At 39.3% G+C, this 21,852-nt stretch overlaps 1 protein-coding gene across 2 annotated transcripts in view; it reads left to right on the forward strand.

The window, feature by feature from the left end:
• Nucleotides 1-21,551: 21,551 nt before the first annotated feature.
• The window catches only part of GUCY1A1 (guanylate cyclase 1 soluble subunit alpha 1), a 36,785-nt gene continuing 36,484 nt past the window's right edge, over nt 21,552-21,852 (forward strand). The window contains exon 1 of one of the 2 annotated variants that reach the window (XM_074589738.1): nt 21,552-21,693. The gene's annotated coding sequence lies outside the window, so the exon portion shown is untranslated. The remainder of the gene's footprint in view (nt 21,694-21,852) is intronic. The other variant, XM_074589739.1, reaches the window with a different exon arrangement.

The raw sequence follows: 21,852 nt of genomic DNA on the forward strand, positions 1-21,852 counted from the left end.
TATATTTCACAATAAATCCGTGTGCTTTAAATGGTATGGAGAATTATTTCTAAAGCAGATAGCTCTTGAGTGGAGATTTCATAGTAATTTGCTGACATTTCATGGACTGTTTCCCCTAGTTCCGTGAACCCTGATGAATGCCAGAAGGCCCAAAATAGGATTCTTTCATAAATTCTTCTATTTCAGTTTTTATCATACCTTTACTGTTCTGCAATTTCTAGCCTTCCTTCCTCTCTGTTCTGTAGTTTTATTCAACACGGCTCTACTTATATTATACTTTGTTACAACAATTGCTTCGTATAATTATGGCAAATGGCTCTTGCAACGTCTTCTAAATCTGTACTAAACTGCTGAACTTTTGTGTGTTAATCCATAGCAGGAAAGCAGGAACATTCTTGACAGGTTTTCAGACTGAAGCAAACGTTACCAAAATAAACAAAACACAATGTGTTCACAATTAATTAGTTTAACCGGGGCACTTTTGTTTCTCATGAACAGATATTTGAATGAATACAAAGAAAAATAAGTTAATTATAAATATACTTGCAGTTGAACATAATGGTGCCATCAATTTTTTAGCAGACTCCATATTACAGTCCATGGGGAATCTGTTAAAATATTGATAGCAGGATATGGCCCATTATGAGGACACACGATGTGTTCTATTTTAAACAGAGAATTAATACAGATTTGTTTGAGGAGGATGTAAGAATAATAAACTGTAAGGTTTATTTCAGTATATCACTGGAGCGTATAAGGAAATCTAAACTATTGCTTTTTACTCTATTTTGCCTTGCAACGTGCATGTTATTCATAGAAAAGAAAAAAAAAAGAAACAGCGTGAATGAAAATATTTCTATTATGTAATGAATATATAATTTTTCTCTCTCACATAATAAAAACTAGACTCCCCAAATGGACCAGAATACTCAAGGAAGTGGAATTTTTTTCTTCATTTTCTGCTTTTATCTCATCCAGGTTTACTGAAATGGCAAAAGATGTTTCCATTGTTCCAAGGGAAGGAAATATAAGCCTCCATTTTTAACTTAAACTTTTTGAAGCTGTACAGAATGCATAACAGACACAGACACTAATACAGTATTTCATATCTTTTGTCCTTTTCCTGTTTCCTTAGAAATAATTGAGGTATCTTTTATAAACATTTTCTAGCTAATACTTTCCAGTGCTAAAAAAGGGATGAGAATGTAACACTGGTAGCAACTTAGTCTTGCGAACTTTTATGTGATGCTCTTGTCTCATTTTACATTTTGTTCTCACCAAAAATATTTATTCCTTCCCCTAATTTATTTCCTCTACTGGGGAAAGGGAGAGAAGCACAAGGGTAATAAGGAAGCAGAGGGTAACACAGCCTGTCAAGCCAGCATAGTTCTTAGGACCCAACAGTTCAGACTGACAATCTCTTTCTGGTTACTGTACATGGGGTTCATCTGACATATTTGGTCAGCCTTAAAAACCTGTTTTGGAAACAAGGGGAATTTGTCACCTTCTAGACAGGGATCTTCAAAACTGATGATCATATCCTTTATCTTCAGGTTTCACAGTTTAAGTGGAAGCTTATGTAACTTATTGTTACTTATTTTAGCTAGCACAATATATGAAGATAAGCTATGCAAAGACAGCTAGCTGACAAGATTTTGTCTGAAGCAAGCCTTTGGCTTGCCCTGTTGGCAGGACTTGGCGCTCAGAGCAGCGATCAGGATTTCATAGCTCCCCTTGCCCCCTAGAAGGGATAGAAATCTGGTGTGTGTGTTGCAGCTGCCAAGTCTGATTTGAAGCTGGGAACAGTTTGTATCAGGCCCACTATGCAAGGGCAATTAGAATTGATAGATCTTGGTGGTACCCGTACAAATGCCAAATCACCTCATTAAAATTGGAGCGATTACGCTAAATAATCATTAAACTGATCAGATTTGACTAAGCCATCAAATAAAGGTGAAATGAATATTCCTGCATCCCCAATATCTAAAGTTACCTCGACTTCTTGAGTTTCCTGTTTCCTTTTCCTCCATCTTTTATCTGTGTTGTCTAAGCCTAGCTGGTATGCAGTGGTTTGATCCTGGTCCACTAACGTGAGCAAGGCCAGGGTTGCAACCTTGAACCTATTCAAATATGGCAAGTGAATAAGCTCCGGCTGACTGCAACTTTGTGCAGAACTGAAACCAGCAATCTCAAAGTGTTATCCAGTGGGGCCAACAGTCATTCACGCCAATGGAGTTATATTAGCACCTAGTGCTGGCAGGATGTCCGTTCCTTTTACAAAACAGGTCGATAAGTTTGGCATTAGATCCTGAGGGTTTTTCTCCAGCAGCTGCATCACAGGATGCAGTTTTCTACATCTGTACATCTGTGCCTTTTTTTACAATTTTTTTTGTTTAGTTCAAGCCTTGATATAATTACTTTGTCCTTGTTTATATGGGAAGATGTATACATGGAAGATCTAAAGGCATCTTGAAAACCAAAACACAGAAGATGAAGCTTTTTGTGAGGGAAAAAGTTATACCTGGTCTGGTGTGGCCATATAAAGATAGGGGTAGGAAAAGCATCTTTTTTCATTTGTCTGAGCCCCTGTGCCTGCATCTAAAATATGGGTAGACACTACACAACCTCCCTGGACAATCTGGCTGATTGTCCTCATGGTGAAACTGTTCCATTGTCATGGTTCTGACTCTGAAGTTGGCCTCTCATAGGAGGAAAGTGCTAGCAGCTTGGGCATTCTTCATGAAGTCTTGTGGCTTCAGAAAATATGCATAATACCACATCTTGGATTTACAGAGATGGTATAAAGACTGTATTTCCCCATAGGTTTTCTATACACAATTTTATCCTAAAATTGAAAAGAATCTAACTTGCTGCTGGGCAAGAATATATGCACTATGTATTTTAGCTACAATGGAAATAATTTGGTTTCTGTAAGTTATGAATGCCTGACAGAAGTGCCCTTCTTTTGTTGAAGAGGTGTATAGCCTTGATCACATTGTTACAAAGATGTCTCCTGAAGCTCTGCATCAGGCAACATGATGGGGTTACTCTTTCAACGTCAGGTCATGTTTGGTGTTGGAACAACAAGAAATGGGGATTTTATGAGTTCCAGCACTGAGATAGGGAAGAACAGATAAAGACTAGCAGAAAGAGGAAAGGTAAATCTCAGAAATCCTGCCTTCAACTCCTAATGAGATCTATGGGAATTATATGCCAATGTTCTATACTCATCAACATTCCTACAATCATCAAAATGCAGATTAATTAATGTAACAATAAATCATTAAAGGGAAAACGGATATAATGATGTTTTGATTGCACAAATTTAATTGTTTGCACAACTTTGCACAAAGGGAACATATCAAATAGATAAAATTATTAATTTTCATTTTTGCTTTATAGCAAAACTAATTTCTCTAGCATTTTCAGGCCTTTTATTTTAAAACAACAATTAAGGCACAAAGCTAAAAAGAGCTATTGACTAAACACATATGTACTGCCTAAAAGATAATTGCCAAGGGTTTGCTGTGCAATTATTGTCCCATTTGTTGGGTCTTAGAAGGAAAGACAGTGTGCTAAGGCTTGCTTCGTAAGACTGACAGTTACTTTCTCTGTTAGCACACAGTCAAGATTTTTTATTAGAATTGCCTTAACAACTGTGAAAACAGTGCTCTGCTAAAGTGAAATTAGAAACCAAATTGAAAATTTGAATTGTTAAAGGAATTCTTCAAGGAGCAAAGGGAGAGAAAGGAAAGCTTTTGTTTAAGAAACAGTCTTTTTAAGCAAAACATCTAATAAAAGAGCTGTGGTGATCATAACTGGGTGTTTATGCTCACAGACACAGAAAAAATCCCAACAACTGCAGTCTTGTTTTGTCTTACAACTTTAATTCCTGCCAGCAACAGAAATATGCAGAAATCCAATACTGGCTTTGGTTGATTGCTCACTATTTAGGGTACACTATAATGAGGTATAGAGGTTCCCAAATTGCAACTCCTGAGGCGTTCCTGCCCTTTCAGGAGAAAGCAGACAGCCTATGAGGCTCACCCCTGCAGAACTGGCCACGGGCCGACTAGGGCATTGCAAGTTACTCTTGTCTACAAGAGCAGGCACGCAGATCATGAGTCTCTGACAGTCTGTGCTTCTCATTTCAGTAGTTAAAATTTCTAAAACAGAAAAATAGTGAATGAATCTTTCATGTTTACCATCCATCTACCCTAGGAGTAGCAATAATGAAGTCAATGAAGAATGGCATTCAGTAGAAATAAAATAGTGAGAGCAGATATTAAATTTTCGTGTTGCCTTACATCTTTGCCTTCTCTGCATATGTCATGACTGGCCTTGAACCTAACCTTTCAGTACTGTGAAGAGATTTTTGTACTCAGTTTCTTAGGCCAGTCTCTTTTGACTCTAATGATAATGGCGGGTGAGTGTGGAACTAGCCCATAAGCAGTAGCCCTTTTTATCTACCAGAAATTTCATGTGCCTGCAATGGCCAGAACAGCTGCCTGAGAGAAGACAACACAAATGAATGGTGTCAAACAGCCTTTGCCACTTTAAGTGTGAAATGTAATTACCTGAGTTGAGGCCAGAAAAATGGATGCAAAGTTCATAAGACCTGAAACTACAGAAATGGAACAACTGCTTTTGTTGTCTTGTGTCTTTTTCTTAACAAAAATCCATGAGAAAAACATTGGGAAAATGTTTAATCCAGACCAAAGCAGTATATCACAAGACAAACTAAATGTCTATCTTTCTTAAGAGTATCTGGCTCTCAGAGTATGATGCGGTAACTACAGATGTGGTCTTATGAGATAGTTACGGCAATACAGTATATGCTGACTGGTGAACAGTGCTCAGACATCCTCCCTGTTAAGAAAAGTAAGTGGTGGGAAAGCAGGCGAACATTTCTGAACTGGAGCTTTATAGTCTTCCATGACCTAAGACTGCACAGCCAAGGTTAGCATTTAGTTGTGACATGACTCAGTCTGTGACATAGCTGTAAATATCCACACCTACACTTCACATTGGGAACATCAAAGCACTTCGTGTCTACAATCCATTTAACACAATACTAAGAAATATGAGGATAAGTACTTCAAATATGGTTTAAGTAATTACCACTTCATATGATAAGGGTTTATCTACGTTAAGGACTGCAGAAGTAAAAATATCTCCTTTGAGATAACAAATAAATTAATTGTTCTGACATCATCCAGGGACAGGAAAGTTAAATAGCTTTAGTCAGTGCCTTTCAAGCCCTTGTATAAAGCAAGCTACGTTCAATCCTGTGAAATATTCCCTTACATAGAAAAAAAAGCTCATTCATTATAAACATTACAATGTGCATATTCATGCTCATCCATAAAAGAAATGTAAACATTGCTCCAAGTCTATGCATATGAGATCAGGACACGGTGAATCACCTTTTGGAACACAGAAATCATATGGAAATAGTTTTTTCACTTCAAACCTGAGATACAGTATGCTGTATGGTAGTGCAGTAGCAATATAGCACTGTCATGTTGTATCCTAGTTCTTTAAAGGAAACAATGGAGAAGAGCAATAATCTTTCACCCAAATAAAACAATGAAGTGATCATAGCAAGAAATTACTTGGCAGGACCTGTCAATGTCTCCCACACTTACAGTTTACTTTTTGCAAAATCTTCAGCAAAGATTCCTCTGATCATCACATTAAGGAATACCTTCTTCCAGACCAAAGGTAGACTTCCCACTGAATGCAAACAAATACTGCCAAAACTGCCCCCTAAGCCCCATGTAGGCAGACCACAAGATTTTTCACGGACCAGAATTTCACAAACTATAGCCTCAGAACCACTGGGGCTTCACAGAGTGCTTGCTGGTGATTTGCAGAAATTCAGCCGACTTAATGATATTGCCTACTCCACTTTTTTAGTGGCGTCTGTAAATACACAGAATGCTTTCCTAAAGCTGGTCTGCTACAGAAACAACTGCTGCTGTTGTCACAAAAACCTGAAGCAGCTACATGTGAAAAGAAAGATGTCTGTACAGATGTAGGTTGGCAGAGTAGCACATGCAATTTATCAAGCAAGGTCTGGTTTAAACAACCCGTCCATATGAAAGGCCAATAAAGAAGTACATCTGGTGACTTTTCCCATGGCAGGCAGTAGCCTTGAGACGTCCAAGGCAAGGGAGAGCAGGAGGGGAAGTGACCAGCCAGGAATGAGGTAGTCACAGTCAGGCAATTAAACCAATCTGCTGCATTGTAAAAAGATAAGATTTGCCCCAGATACACAACTGCATTTCCTAAACTTTTATGACACTATTGAGTGTATTTCCCTAATCATGTTTAAAAAGTGGCTTGCCCATGTGCTATTATTCCCTCAGGAGGTTACAGATGGAACTTTTCTAATGAACAAGAAGTTCAGTGGCCATAAAACTGTATTAAGCAGCCATTTTTCAAATCCATTTCAAAAGATGTCTATCCATGTGTTTAACTACACCAGGAAGAAAAAAATATAAATCCCCTCTACAGGTTGTATCTGTATTTAACCTATATTTGATTTCTTCTTTCCATGAAATTATTTACACGATTTTTTTGCTGATGATATTTTACAGAGTCAATAGAGAGATCAAAGAGCAGAACTAAAAATATTCAGAATTATGTCTTCTCCTCCCTCCCTTTCACATTTCCCATTTTCTGTCAGTTCTGTTTAATTTCTACTTCTTCTACTTCTAGTAAATCTGTGTCCTTTTAAATTCAACCAAAGCTCCTACATTAGATTGTATTTTTTTCTGCTATACTATTGATAGTAAAGATTCTACAGGTCAAAAATTTCTCTAACTTACAGAAATATAAGTAATGATTCACACATTAGGTAATCAGTAATTTCCATAAAACCTAGTATTCTTTTATACGTAAGACACACAAAGTTTCTTAAATTTCAGAGAATAGCAGGCACAGGCCCTCTAAACAACATTATTGTTAAACCTTCACAGTGTTTTGTTATTTGATTGTTTTTCTTTTAGTTTACAATTCTGGAGTCAAAGGTTACATCTAAATCTCACTTTTCATTTGAAAACCAGAAGGCGATACAAGTAACGTAAGAAAATTTAACACGTTATTTAAAATATTTTTCTTCTTTAGCTAGTATCATAATTATTTCAAATCCAAATCCCTTCTATTAATACATGGAATACTACTAAGTGATATAACAAGAGGTTATAACAATCAACTCTTTTAATTTTCTAGGAGCTTCAATGAAGGGCCAAAATTTGGACTTTACAGTAGTCTTGTTAGGCAAAAGACGCTTGTGTCAATCTCCTTCACTGGCAAACTTTTAAAATACTACATTAAAGTCCATGTTTGTGAATAGACCTTCTAATGTCAGTGGATAGATATTTGGTGCCAAAAGTCATAAAATAGCTTGACACTCAAGAGATATCACTTAAAAAATTTCCAGAGGGTTCCTCCCAGGTATAGGCAGTATTCATCTCAATGTGTCTTTTGTTGATATTCACAAAAGAGCTTGCTTTGTTCCGCTAAGCTGAATATTTTGTGCAATGCTCTACGAAACACAGATGTGAACGACAGGTACAAAAGAGTACTGCCATCCTAGATACTAAAGAAAAAAATATTTTTTTTGCTTATGACTAAAAGCCTTTATCTCTCTTTCAATAGAGTCCTTTTGAAATTGCATAATAAGCTTTCAAATAGGTCCCATCAATGCTTCAATTCAATTAGTATATTAAATTGTCTATCACACGAAGTAATATATTTCCCATAGAAGAGGATAATTACATTTTTAAACGTACTTTTCTGCTGGATTTATTTTCTTTTAACTGGGAAAAATATATAATCTATTCCAATGGAGCATGGGAAAATATATTCACTGAACCAAACCTGGAATTAATAAACTAATTAATCACTTTAACACTCAGGTCTTGGAGGAGGTCTTTGGACAAGAGGCATGGAAGCTGCATGTGAACAGAGTAAGCCTGCAAAGTTTGTGGGTGCTGACCTTATCTGCCTTCTGGCCTGAAATACCTATTTGTGTAGTTTTCAAGATATTTGTAGAAATTGATATATTCCAGTAAAAGATGCTATTTCCCCTTGAAAATCACATTTCATGTTGTCCCTTCTGCTTGGAAACCTGTTGAAAGTATACTATTTGTATAATAATATATGTCACATTTTATATATTTCAATTATATATTTTTGATGGGTTTATTTGCATTTATTTTAGTCCTTCTTCCACTGACTACAGTCAACTGGTTTAAGTTCTGCCCTTACCTTGATCCTATCAAGATATTAAGACAACAAAATAGTATCCTTTTAAGTTTCTGATGGGTTTGATTCAGGGGATAGACAAAACAGACTATCTGATTTACACAATTTTTTGTGTACATTTTTGTGTACATTTTTGTGTACATTTTCTTTTACACAAAGAAATACAGCATAAATACAAATATGGCATTTATAGAATTGAAGAATCATAGAATCATTTGGGTTGGAAAAGACCCTTAAGATCATTGAGTCCAACCATTTATGCTGAATATCAGTTTCTGACACATGCAGTAGCAATCACTGCAAAGCCAGTGATGGCAATCTTATCTTGAGAACTGCTTTGTTTCAAAAACTGCTTTGTCATTTGTTTGTGAAGTCCCCCCTATAATATACGTTGCTTATGTAAAAACATATTTCAAACACATAGCTACCCTTTTTTCCTTCCCCTCCTTCAGTAGCCCTCCAGATATTTTACAATAATTAGGAAAAAGAAGACCAGGGAAAAAAAAATTAGTGTTCTTTGGACTAGGACTTTAGTGGTTTTGTTGTTGTACCTTAAAATTCATTACTTAGTTCTTTCTGAATTTATCATAAAAAGTAACCAAGAAAGTAGCATGGAATTCCATAACATAAACCTGTTGCTCAGTGTCCTCCTTCTCTGCCTGATATTCCACAGGTACAGCAAAAGGTACAACACAAACCACAGTACGCTGTTGTATTTTGCTGCATTTCTGTACATCACTTTGGAAGCTATTATTGGCAGTAACCCTACTGTAACACACATATCCTACTCTCTGTAGCCACAGACAGTCCATAGTGATGAACAAGCATCCCTCAGTATGCTTCTGCTGTGTCTTTATTCTCAATATGGGATCCTACACTGAGCTATCACTTTTAATGTTGACAAAATGTCCGGGATAATAAAATAACTTGCATATTAATAATAAAACTGACAGTTAAATGGGAGCTAACAGTTTAGCAGAAACATAGGAGACTGGGTATCTTATTTTTTGTCCAATCAGACTTTTCCAGAATAACGCTGTTAAAAAAAAAATAGATCTTTTGTACTTTGATTGGAAGACAACACATTGTTCCATCCAGTTTAGTTCATTGCCAGGGGTTATTGAGTTTTTCACTGGAACATCTCAAGTGCTCACTCCTTCCAGAAGTCATGGAATAATTAAGTCCAGAAGTCACAGGATAGTTAAGAACACGGCTGTGGGATTTTTTTCTCCCCATAGACATTAAGATCTAAAACTAGAATGTAGCTAGTTACATATATTTTTCCATTATTTTTTCCAGTCATCAAACATCTCTTGTGCCTTTATCTCACATTCACCCACCTGTGAATGTTTTATTTCAAATATGCTCATATGTGAATACCACCTGCTATTACTCTCTGTGTGAATAAGTCAGTGTCATGCCTGGACCCAAGGCAGGAAGTCCATTTAGATGCTTTGAGATTCCTGCTGAAGTTAAGTAGTTATTTCAGCTGTTGCTTTACAGACCCACACCCTCACAGAGAGGTAGATACAAAACTGTACACCACAGACTAGTCAAGTCATCTATTTCAGAAGTTTCCCACATATGGATTTCTACAACAGGACACCATCACCTGTTATTCTGGCACTGTTAGAGAGATATTAAAAAGAGACTGTTTTGCATCACAAATGACAAAACCACCTGCGGGACTGCAGGAGTTTATATGTTGAGGTGATATATATATAACAGAAATAGAATTAAAACAGATGGAGGAAACTTGACCCCTGCTTAGAATGTCTTATGCATATGAATTGTCTCATCTTGAGATCTCTCTATTGTTGTGAGCTCTGTGATAATATTAAGATTAAAAGAAAGGAAGAAATGCAATAACATCTCAGTTTTGACAATTCTAAAACTGGGGCTACTAAGAAAAAAAATGATTACAATACATTTTCTATTTTTCAGCTCATTCCCAAAAGCAGCAAGCAGATATTTTTTTTAACTCATGAACAGTTATAAACAGTTATAAATAATGCATTCAGTATGGACCAGGTCAGAAACTGGATTGACTATCTGTGCAGGTGAGTCAAGGAACAAAATGAACTGGCTACTGGAAGTGTACACTATACGAACAGGAAGAGCAGATTCTGTCAGGCTTTTTCCTGAGAGTAGGAAAGGATTGGGAATATGCTATTTAAATGATACTCTGCTTCTGTACACAAGTAAGTGTCATCAAGCAGTCTGGCTTGTAAGGTTATCTAGCTCAATCTTATGTTAACTTGGAAAACTGACATAGTAGTTACAAAGAATTTAAAAACACAAGCAAATGGTACAAACTAAGCATAGAACATCTGGGGGGGGGGAAGAAGTGGATGAAAATTCTCAACCTATTCTAGAATATTTTTATTTTTAGTTATTTTAGTATACAATCAAATCCCATCACCACAAAAATCTCTTTTCCAACAGCACCAGCTCCAAAGTTCTGATCTGAGCGTAAGGTGTGGCCATTCTGCCACACAAGCAAATTTTGTGCTCAAAGTCAGAATAGACTCTAAAAATAATTCCAACATGGCAGTTCTGACACTTCCACTGATCCTTGATTCCTATAATTTTTTAATAGGGTGGTTAATATTGAGTTAATATTTTAAGCAGCCTTTAGACTCTATATGTTGACTTTCAGGAAGTTACAGTGCTTTGTGCTTTTTAAATTACTATTGCTCTGTGATACAAAAATTTACACTTACGAAGGAATTACTTGCTTGTGGCTGAGGATACATAAGGAGGAGGGAAAAATGGTAGATTTGTAAAGCCAGTGCTTCCCATTTGGAAAGTTTAGCATCCAGTTTATTGTATGCTTCCTGCCCGTATATCCTCTCATATGCTTTCAGCAGCCCACAGTGTATCAGAATTATAACTTTTTTAGAAAGCGCAGAATTATTTTCTTTTTTAGGAAAATGTCATTCAAGACATCTGCAATTTTAGATTTGAATAAAATGAAACTTTTACAGTTTAATTACATTTGAAACTAAATTACATATTAAAACCTGAAAAATTAAAAATTCTATCACTGCCGAGGCCAAGTTGCCATTCCTGTCTGCAGCTATTCAAATAGATGAACTACCACCTCTAGAACTTCCAAAGTGATTCTTCATTCTAAAGTTTACTAAATTAAGATTTTTTCTTTGAAAGGATGGCAGGTAAACAATCTTTCTGAATCTTTTCTCCCCGGTCCTGAAATATTTTTCCTTATTTGGATATGTGCTGGAAAGGTCTATTAATAAGTTTTGCAACTAAAAAATCAAACTTAAGGAGACCAGGACAGATTAGGATCATAAAACTGTCTTTAACTTCATCAACACTTTTTTTTTTTGCCTTGACTTTTGATTGTGTGTTTTGTGGTATGTGTTGGTGTTTTTCCTAATCAGGAAAGATAACTAAATACATTTTTGAGGTTAGAAAAGCATGTATAAAGAGACAAGCTTTCACATACCACCTACAGATGATACCAATTAAGCTACAATGATATTTATATAGTGCCTTGCTAACTAAAAAATCCGTTGCTTTGTAAATAACTTAGTCCATGGTGATGCTGCCTACGATAGCTATACAGCGGGCTCATTTCCCCAGCTGGAACATCAGCCAACTTTCCAGCCTTGTTTACCTACCCAGACACCTAAACCCACCGTAAGCAGAACAAGACCTTACAGAACAACTCACAGGAGGTCAGAAAATCAGTGTTTGAAGTGAAGATTTTTTTAATTCAGATTCAAGGTGAGGGAACTGTGGTTCCGTTACAAAAGATGTCACAGGGTGGTCCTGGGGGCAGCATCTGGGTGTGGAGGAGGAAAGTGAACATTGGAGCGTGCATGTGCTTTGCATTTTCCTGGTGGCTAGTATAAAGGATATAATTTGAAAATATTATGAACATAATAAAATGTACTTTTCACCTCATTTTCTTAATATTTTTCAGCTAGGGCTAAGAAAACACCTCAAGAAAATCATGTTAAACCTAATGATACTAAATAAGTTCTAGGGGAAGTGATGAGGCTAATGACAGGTGGGTATGATCTTTACTATTTGAGGAAGAATGCGTTTTACTCTGCTGGATGAAGGATTTTTTTAACTTCAGTTTTAAGGATGCATGATCTATCTATGCAAAACTCATCTAACAAAGAGCTCTTACTTTCAGGACCTATCATATCAAACTAGTTCTTATAAGACTGACAATATCAAAACACACTTTTGACGCTTTTGAATTTCTCCCCGTTACCTTTGTGAGCAGCAGTTTGGACAGCACAAGCCCAGGCAATGCAGGGACATCTTTTTACTATTGACTATCTCATAGCAAGTGCAGTGGCACTTAGTGCAACTTAGCAGTGGAAATTTTCATAGAACAGCTAATGTCTATGGAATTTGAAATTCAGAGGCAAAACAATAAAATCACTCAAGTGATGCTGCTCTCATTACTATTCACATTTTTTTATTCTTCTTACCTATACTTTTATCTTTTGCCAGGTAGCTCTTCTTCTGGCTTTTCAGAACTCGGCTTCTTTTCTCTTTTCCTTATTCTGGTTGTAGTCATTATATTAAGTCAATTTCAGATTTCCTTCTTTTGTTGTCTTATTATCATATTTAATTATTCAAAACTGAGAGCATAAGTGTTACTTTGTACTGATTTTATACAAAGAACCTACTCATAGACTTATTCCGTGGCAAGGTCTACAGAATAAAAGGAGTGTCAGGCTCATTATAGGACAATGTGCACTGCAAAGAACTAATTATTTGTGATGAATAGAAATGTGAGGTGAAGGGAAAATGACAAATGTTCAACATAAACCAGAAGGTTTCGGTAGAGATGTGGGACATATTAAAAATGACTTCAGTACATTTTAGAATGAGGGAGAGACACATATTTGGGGGGACTGAAGAGAAATCAGCATTTTATTTTGTAGAAAATTAAGCTTAATGGGCTTAATGTGTCAAATTCAGATGATAATACACTTTCATCTGTAGTCAGTCTTGAACTAATTTGTGATTGTTCTTGCTCCACCAGTGCCCAGATGACAATGCATTGAGCTTCAGAAAGATTATTGGAGTAACTTTTTCCTGGTGTTATTTCATAGGAAATGCTCCGATGCTGCCACAGAGAGAAGCAGGAGGGAGATCCTTAATCAGTTCTCTGTAAGCCACTCCATTTCTATCTCCCTACAATAAACATGTTATTCCTTACCAGAAGAGGAAAATGAAAATGAAGAAGTAATGAAAGAAGCAATGAAAGAAGAGGAAAGTTACCTGACAGTACCCTGCACTATTGCTGGGAAGTAAAAGAGAAAAAAAAAAGGGATGGGTGGATGGAGGGGGGGATGGGGCAGGGAGCAGGGAAGTGAAAGGGAAAAGAAAGATCTGACAGGCAAGAGGATAAAAACTACAGGAAACTCCTTGAGAGTGCAGTTCCCATTTGCTTGAGTGCTCCCAGGCAAGAAAACAGTACTGCTTGCATGTGTGTAGTCCACATGAGAAGTCTTGTGAGAAAGACGTTCCTTCTTTGGTGTTTTTCTATTTTTCTCAAAAAGAATAACCTGAAAAAAGACTGAATTATTATTTTTTTCTCCATATGAATTTTGAGCTAGGTTTCCATTACCTAGCCATGATTTCTCTGACTAGATGAACCGAGGTCACTGTAGCTCAGTACTTATTTGCATTTACTAAAATTAGACAACACCGTTTAAGGGGGGAGGCGGGGAGGAGGGGGTGTCTGCAGGCTTTTTCTGATGAATTAGAAAGCCAACTCCAATCAGCCCTTTGCAGCATGATGACCCTATTCAGAATTTCCAGAATTCAGTTACAACTGCTGAGAGCTAGACTCTGTCGATGGTAATACCTTTGCGCTAAAAGTAGCCCATTTATTTTAACTCCATGTGAACCAAGCTAAGAGGTTTCAAACTAAAATGATCCATGAAAAAACACTGAAAACAATAAATGATACTTTGTTTGCAGTACGGTCAGTAAGTTTTGCCTTGGCAGGTAATTAGAATAAAAGAGAAACCTTTATCTATACAAACCAGTGTTTGCAAAACTGAGAGTTTATGTGAACAGGAAGTTGGATCTTAGCATATATTTGTACTCTCATAGCATCCTAACATGTAAAAAATGACTGGAACCCATTGTACTTGACACAACGCAAACAGAATCTCCTTACAAAAAGAAAATGAGTAATGTTTATAATGATGTAATTATGCAACTTTATCTAATTTAGAACATCAGAGATTGAAATATTGAATGAGAACTCCTGTTATGCACAAGAATAATACTTGATCTTATTTTCAATAATGCTAAGACAGCAGATAAAATGAATGCCTCAGATGTGATTGCCAACTTGTGCACAGGCTATTATTTCTTCTCACATAATTTTAACAGCTGAATTAAGCTGATATTCAGAGACTGTGGAGAAAGGGTGGTATTACAGCAGCGGACTACAGCACAAGACCCAAACATTTCTCAAAACCGAGCAGTTTAGAAATAAATATTTTTTCTGTAAAATAATTGACTTACAGTATCAGTGAAAGGCTATTCACTAGCAGGGAAATCAGTTAGGAATGGCTGCCTTGTCTCAGCACAAGTTTTCCACCACTATCTAACATAGCCATGTCTTTCCTAGCTGTAAGAAATGCATTGAACAGATGAATAACCTAATCTTTATATATCGAGTTTCTTATACATCAAGAAATACCGGAACTTTTGCTAGACTTGAATTCCTGTACCTACAGGAATCAATTCACTAGTCTGAAGACAAAATGTGAAAAACGCTAAAACTTATTGCGGCCTAAATGCACTTTATGGTGTTTATTCCCTGCACTCCTAATTCCCTGAGCTCTGGGTTCCCTTCGGGAGCATTCTGCAGCTGCTTTCCTGCCTGCCTAGGCTTCCTTTCAATGGAAATCAAGGCATAATGGAAAAGCATGCATTTGCTGAGCTCGTCCAAGACGAAGTCAGGGTGTCGGGGCACGCACCTGGAGCAGGGAGCTGAAAAATGATTCCGGATCACGCAGCATAGGCATAGCCAATGTTTAGTAGAACGCATGACAAAGATTTCATAACAACTTGCTCAGGACAGGAAGGATGCCATAACAATTTAAATTACAGGAGGATGCAGAAAGTTTGCAATTACCCAAGATGGAACTTGTATTTAAAGTTGAGAGCTTCCTAAATGTGACTTCAGAAATGAAATAAATTTATACCCTGCCGACTATTACTGCTTCCTTGTCTAAAAAGAGGTATTAATACTTGATCAGTATAAACAAGCATTACACCCATCTTTCAACTGAAAATAAGAATGTTGGGCAAGAAAGCAAATCCAGCTGGCAGGAAGGTGTTTCCACAGGAAGTCTGGCTACTCGTAACTTCCAATAAAGAAGAAGGTTGAGAATCCTATTTCTCTGTTACTGCTGTTAGAAGCACTGGAATAACACAGAATCTTAGTGGTTGGAAGGGACCTTTGAGATCATCGAGTCCAACCACATTAAAAAAAAAAAAAAAAAAAAACCACACACACAAAAAAAAGCACCCACCAACTAAACTCCACACCCACAACCCCACACACAACACCCCACCACAAACCAATAATCTTGGGCACTAGAGCATGCCCTGAAGAGCCATGTCTACACGTTTCTTAAATACCTCCAGGGATGGTGAATCCACCACCTCCCTGGGCAGGTTGTTCCAGTGCCTGACCACTCTTTCAGTAAAGTAATCCTTCCTAATATCTAATCTAAATCTCCCTTGCCGCAGCTTCATACCGTTTCCTCTGGTCCTGTCGTTATTCCCTTGCGAGAAGAGGCCAACCCCTGCCTCTCTACGGTTTCCTTTCAGGTAGTTGTAGAGGGCAATGAGGTCTCCCCTCAGCCTCCTCTTCTCCAAACTAAACATGCCCAGTTCCCTCAGCCTCTCCTCACAGGACTTGTTCTCCAGACCCCTCACCAGCTTGGTGGCTCTCCTCTGGACATGCTCCAGCACTTCAATGTCTTTCCTGTAGTGAGGGGCCCAAAACTGAACACAGTACTCGAGGTGGGGCCTCACCAGTGCCGAGTACAGAGGCACGATCACTTCCCTACTCCTGCTGGCCACACTATTCCTGATACAAGCCAGGATGCTATTGGCCTTCTTGGCCACCTGGGCACACTGCTGGCTCATGTTAAGCCGGCTGTCCACTAACACTCCCAGGTCCTTTTCTGCCAGGCAGCTTTCCAGCCACTCAGCCCCAAGCCTGTAGCGTCGCCCGGGGTTGTTGTGACCAAAATGCAGGACCCGGCACTTGGCCTTATTAAACCTCATCCCATTGGCCTTGGCCCATTGATCCAACCTGTCTAGATTCCTCTGTAAAGCCTTCCGACCCTCAAGCAGATCAACACTCCCACCTAGTTTGGTGTCATCCGCAAACTTACTGAGGGTGCATTCAATCCCCTTGTCTAGATCATCAATAAAGATATTGAACAAGACTGGCCCCAAAACTGAGCCCTGAGGGACACCACTGATGACCGTCTGCCAACCAGATTTTGCTCCATTAATCACAACTCGCTGGGCACGGCCATCCAGACAGTTTTTTATCCAGCGGAGGGTACACTTGTCTATGCCATGATTCTCCAGTTTCTCCAGGAGAATGCCGTGGGGGACGGTGTCGAAGGCCTTATTTGCACATATTTCTGTGACTTTCCAAAACTTTTCCAAAGTCCTTTCTGTGACTTAACAGAATTGCCTTTCTATACAAGATTCAGACATAATGTCAGAAGACACACAGTAAATCTAGCCTGCCCTTCAGGAAGCAGCAGTTTACCAAGAAAACTTGCAACATCAACCAAAATCCTTTTGATCTTCAGAAATCTTGTGTTCAGGACAGCTTGCTTGCATGTGTATGAAGTCTATGAAAGAATGGGGAACCTGTGCTTTTATTCATTCATTGAAATTATACCCTTCTGCAAGGCAGACTTGAAACTCTGCACAAAACTTTCTTTGGTGAAAATGTAGGCATTACTCCTGATACTCAGATCTGACTGACCAAAGCTGAGTAACAGTAAGAATATGACATTTACTATTTTAAAAGGAGTCTTTCAGGGGAAAACGGCAAAGGAAAAACATTTTAATATTGATAGCCATTTGAAATGCAGTATATTTCCAAACAGAAAGACACATGTTTCCCGAGGAAGGTATTTATGAATCTTACGGATAAGCAATTTCTAACTGAGATGATTTAACATTGTCCAGAAAGAGAAGAAGTGAACTAGATGTGGATAAATCCCTGAAACCTTCTCTGAATTTGATATATTTTTAATAAGAAGTCCAGTAGAGACCTTCAGGCACATCAATGGTAGTACGTTTTCCACAGTCTTTTCAACTCCCTATAGCAAGAACAAGTGAAGCAATAAAAGAATACTAACCAGGTGGCAGAGCTATCCAAAATCCACAGTTAATCTCAATTCAGATGTATTTTAGACAGTGCAAAATTAAATTTACTCAGTATACCTTTTGCACTTAGACTGATTGCAGAAGGCTCTTAAAAAGATACAATGTATGATACAATTTTTTTTAGGTTTTCATATTCTCATCCGCCTTCAGGAATAATTGCCATTTCTTGCTCTGTAAAACCCAATTTGATTATTAGCGCCATGGATCAGGTGACTGTCACCTTTCTGTGTCATGTGTACCTCCTCTGCACTGGAATGAAAAGCTGATGTGTTCCTCATGCGAGACTCCAATAAATGTCATTGAATGGTAATACTGAAAAGGTATCATTATGGAGTGGAGTAGAAATTACAATTACAATCAAGAAACATGGCGAAAAAAAAAATAAATCAAAGCTACAAAGCTAAGTATTATAGTTAAGGCAAGAATGAAGTTTGCCCATGCCTTGAAAAAAGACACACAGCATAGCCACATCACTCCTGAGTTCAATAATACACAAACTAGAGGTGAACTGAGCCAGGGAGTCCATGAGGACTCTGATTGACAAGACTGGATTCAAAAGCTGAAAACCTAAATGAGCATAATACTACAGCCAAATGGACTACTAACTGAAGTGGAGCACTGCACCGTTGCAACAATGCTATTTCTACTGTCAGTGATAAATGCAAATAATATAATTTGGGCTGCAAGAAACATTATATGGCCTGCATTAGGAAGAGCACAGCCAGCAGGTGGAGGGAGGTCATGCTTCCCTTCTACTCGGCACTGGTGAAACCCATCTGGAGTGCTAAGCCAAGGTCTGGGCTCCCCAGTACAAGAGAGACGTGGACTTCCTGCAGCAAGTCCAGCAAAGGGCTGCTGAGATGTTTAAGGGGCAGCAGCACCTGACATATGAGGAGAGGTTGAGACAGCTGTGACTGTTCAGTCTAGAGAAGAGGAGGCTCGGGGAGATCTTATCCACATGTATAAATACCTGATGGGAGAGAAAAGAATAGAAAGCTGGACTCTTTTCAGTGGTGTCCTGTGAAAAGACAGCAGGCTCTAGGAACAAACCGAAACACAGGAAATTCCATTTAAACACAGGAAAAAGGGCTTTTTTTGCTGTGAGGACTGTCAAACAGTGCAACACACTGCCTACAGAGGTTGTGGAGTCCTCATCCTTGGAGATACTCAACACCTGACTGAACGCTGCTCTGAACAACATGCTTTAGTTAACCCTGCTTTGAGCAGCAGGGATGAAGTCCAGAGGTACCTTCCAACCTCAGTCTTTCTGCAGTTCTGTGATCTGCCAGCATCTCCAATCCCACAGTGCTGGTGCCTGAAACCATCAAGGCTGTGCCATCAGCTGCTCAGCACCACAGCTCTGGGCTGCAGCTTTCTGTATTTTCAGAAATTTCAGTTGCCATGGGGGAGATGATAAATTTGAGAGGTGCTTCTTTGAAGGCATCTGATTTTGAGAACTTAATTTAAATACAGCAGATGCCAGTAAATGGCAGTTTAGGAGTGCTAATTATGCTCTGAATTATGATGCCCTTATATTTGATTATACATACATCTTAGCATAATTACATATAACATAATCTTTATATTTTATTGGTCAAAAAAGAGACCTTTAATTTAAAGAAGAAACTGAAGAATATGTGTCCATTTTTAGGTGTGCCATAAGGGTTTCTTGATGGAAACATGCTATCTTTTTGGTATTTGTAAGGTCTTATGAAAGCAATTCATCTAATCTAATTTTCTTTAGAGAACTAACATTTCAATGGCTAAAATAAAATGAATACTGTCATATTAAAATTTCAGTGAATTGAATTTGAAATATTATTTTCTTCTTCTAAATACTCACTGCAAAGATCTTACTCATAAGCGTTTTCTTTGTTTTTATTTGGTGCAAGTTTGCAAGTCACTACTAGTACGCACATAGCAATTGATGTGATAGGGATGAACAGTGGCTTTTCAAGAACTCTGGGAGACCTTTGGGTGCTGATGATCCAGTTACTCACCAAATGTCCAAATTCAGCTTTCTTACCCAGCATTAATTTGTCGCACTGGGCACAGCAGGTTTACACTGCAGCGATCATCATTATCTCAATTCGCACAGTGCATCCTGGAATAGGCATTCTCTGTGCAACATAAGCTCTTACTCCTTTTTGGTACAGAAACTTGATGATGGAATTCATTTATATCAGTTGCTTAGAAGCTGGTTCTACTTTTTTTTTTTTTTACAGAAAAAGGTGGTTCCCTGTGGCAAGAAAAGTGAGACTGAATAGCAAGAGGTAGGGTAGTTTGCACGTGAGGGCAAACGTTAGCAAGACGGCGCCTTGCCTTGAGACTAATCTTTTGTTTCTGGAGGCAACAGATACCGCTGCAAATACGTTCTCTATTAATACAGTAATCTTATGAAGTACACAATGTCCTAGACTATTTAGCACTCAATTAAGCTTCACATTGCTTGTCAATAAATTCAGAAATGGCAAAAAAATGGGCTTTGGCTTGGTTGAAGGAATTTGTCAGTTCTTTAGCTGACAGGTTTCTCTTCTTTTAACACTGCAGGGAGGGAAGCATGGTGTGAAGCAGATATATTTATTAAACTGGTTTTGAGTTCTGACAGTCAAGGTGGCAACAAAACATTCACTCCTTGAGCTTCGATACGCTCTCTTGTGGGAAGCTGGTCTGTTCAAAACCACTTGGAGATGTGCTGCTTTTGTTTTGGTTGGTTTCAGCTCTCTCTCTTGCACTAGCTTGTTAAGTTACAACAGAGAGCTACAAGAAATGATACCTGTCTTTCTTCTCTTGCCGTGTAGGTATGGTGCTCCTCCAAACTCATCTTTAGAACAGCGTTTTTCTTGGTGAAATCTTCTGTTTGCTTCCATGTGACTTGATAAGGCAACAAATCCTACTGTGAGGTCAGTCACTGTTAATTGTTCACTTCCAACAAAATAACTATTTCTGAACCTGGGCTTCCAAAAACCATCCAATGGTTTCACAGTGAAAATACTATGAATATTCTGTGGCATTTATGAAGATTTAAAAATTGTGGAGTTGTTGTTCTGTTTCAATGGTGACATACAAGAATTAAAGTATGATTTCAGACGTGGGCAACCATAAAAAGTGTTTTATGAATTTGTGTTACAAATTGAACTTGGCTCTCCGATATTCCAAAGCTGTTTGAATGATTCTTGTTCTCTGTGCATATTTGGAAAGGTATTGTTTCCTTCTGTCATTGCTTAGCCACTTTTTATAATAGTTGCACTCCATAAGTACAGTAATATATACATATATATACAGTATATATTATAGATTGCACAGAATATCACTAGGAACAAGAAAATCAAAGCCGTGGTAGAAAAAGTGCAAATAAAACAAATATGGTAGCACAGAATTTTCAAACTGAAGAGTATTTGGAAGGACACTTGTGTGGAAAAGACATCTGTAACCACAACGCCTTGCCACGGCTGGTGACACTCGTCACTCGTGCGGATGCTGCAAACAGAAGCTCCCGACTCTGCGTGGAGGGACATTTCTGGAAATCTCGGTTCGTGCAGCGCTGCACGGAGACGGGGAGGCACCGCACGCCCGACGCGGGAGCGTGGGGCAGCAGGGCAGGACACCCGCTTTCCGAACCCCGGCTGAAGCCTCGCACCGACAGCGATCGCCGCGCAACGGGCGCGCCGTCCCACCGGCGCTCGGCCGCGGCGGGGGAACGTCGCGCGGCGGCCGGGGGCAGCGCACCTCCCCCGGGCCGCCGCCCCCGCCCCCGCCGCGGCCCGGGGCCGCCCGCCCCGGCCCTGATTGGGCCCGCGGGGAGGCCCCTCCCGCCGGTCCCCCCCCCGCCCGCCACCGCCCGGGCGGCCCCGCCGCCGCGCCGCGCCCGCTCCCCAAATACACCTTTGCGGCGTCGGCGATCGGCAACGGTGCCCTGCCTCAGAGCCCCTCCGCGGGGCTTGCGCGGCCGCGGACAGCCCCCACCCCCTCGGCGCCATGGTGAGTGAGCGGCGCCCGCGGCGGGGAGCGCGGAGCGGGGGCGCGGAGCGGCGCGGCCCGGCGGGGACCCTGGACAGCGCTGGGACGGGGCGCCCGGCCGAGCCGCGGGCGGCGGGGCGCGGCGGGCAGGGACGGGGACGGCGCGCTCGTCCCGCCGTG

Source organism: Larus michahellis, chromosome 5 (assembly GCF_964199755.1).
Source record: "Larus michahellis chromosome 5, bLarMic1.1, whole genome shotgun sequence".
Taxonomy (NCBI): Eukaryota; Metazoa; Chordata; class Aves; order Charadriiformes; family Laridae; genus Larus; species Larus michahellis.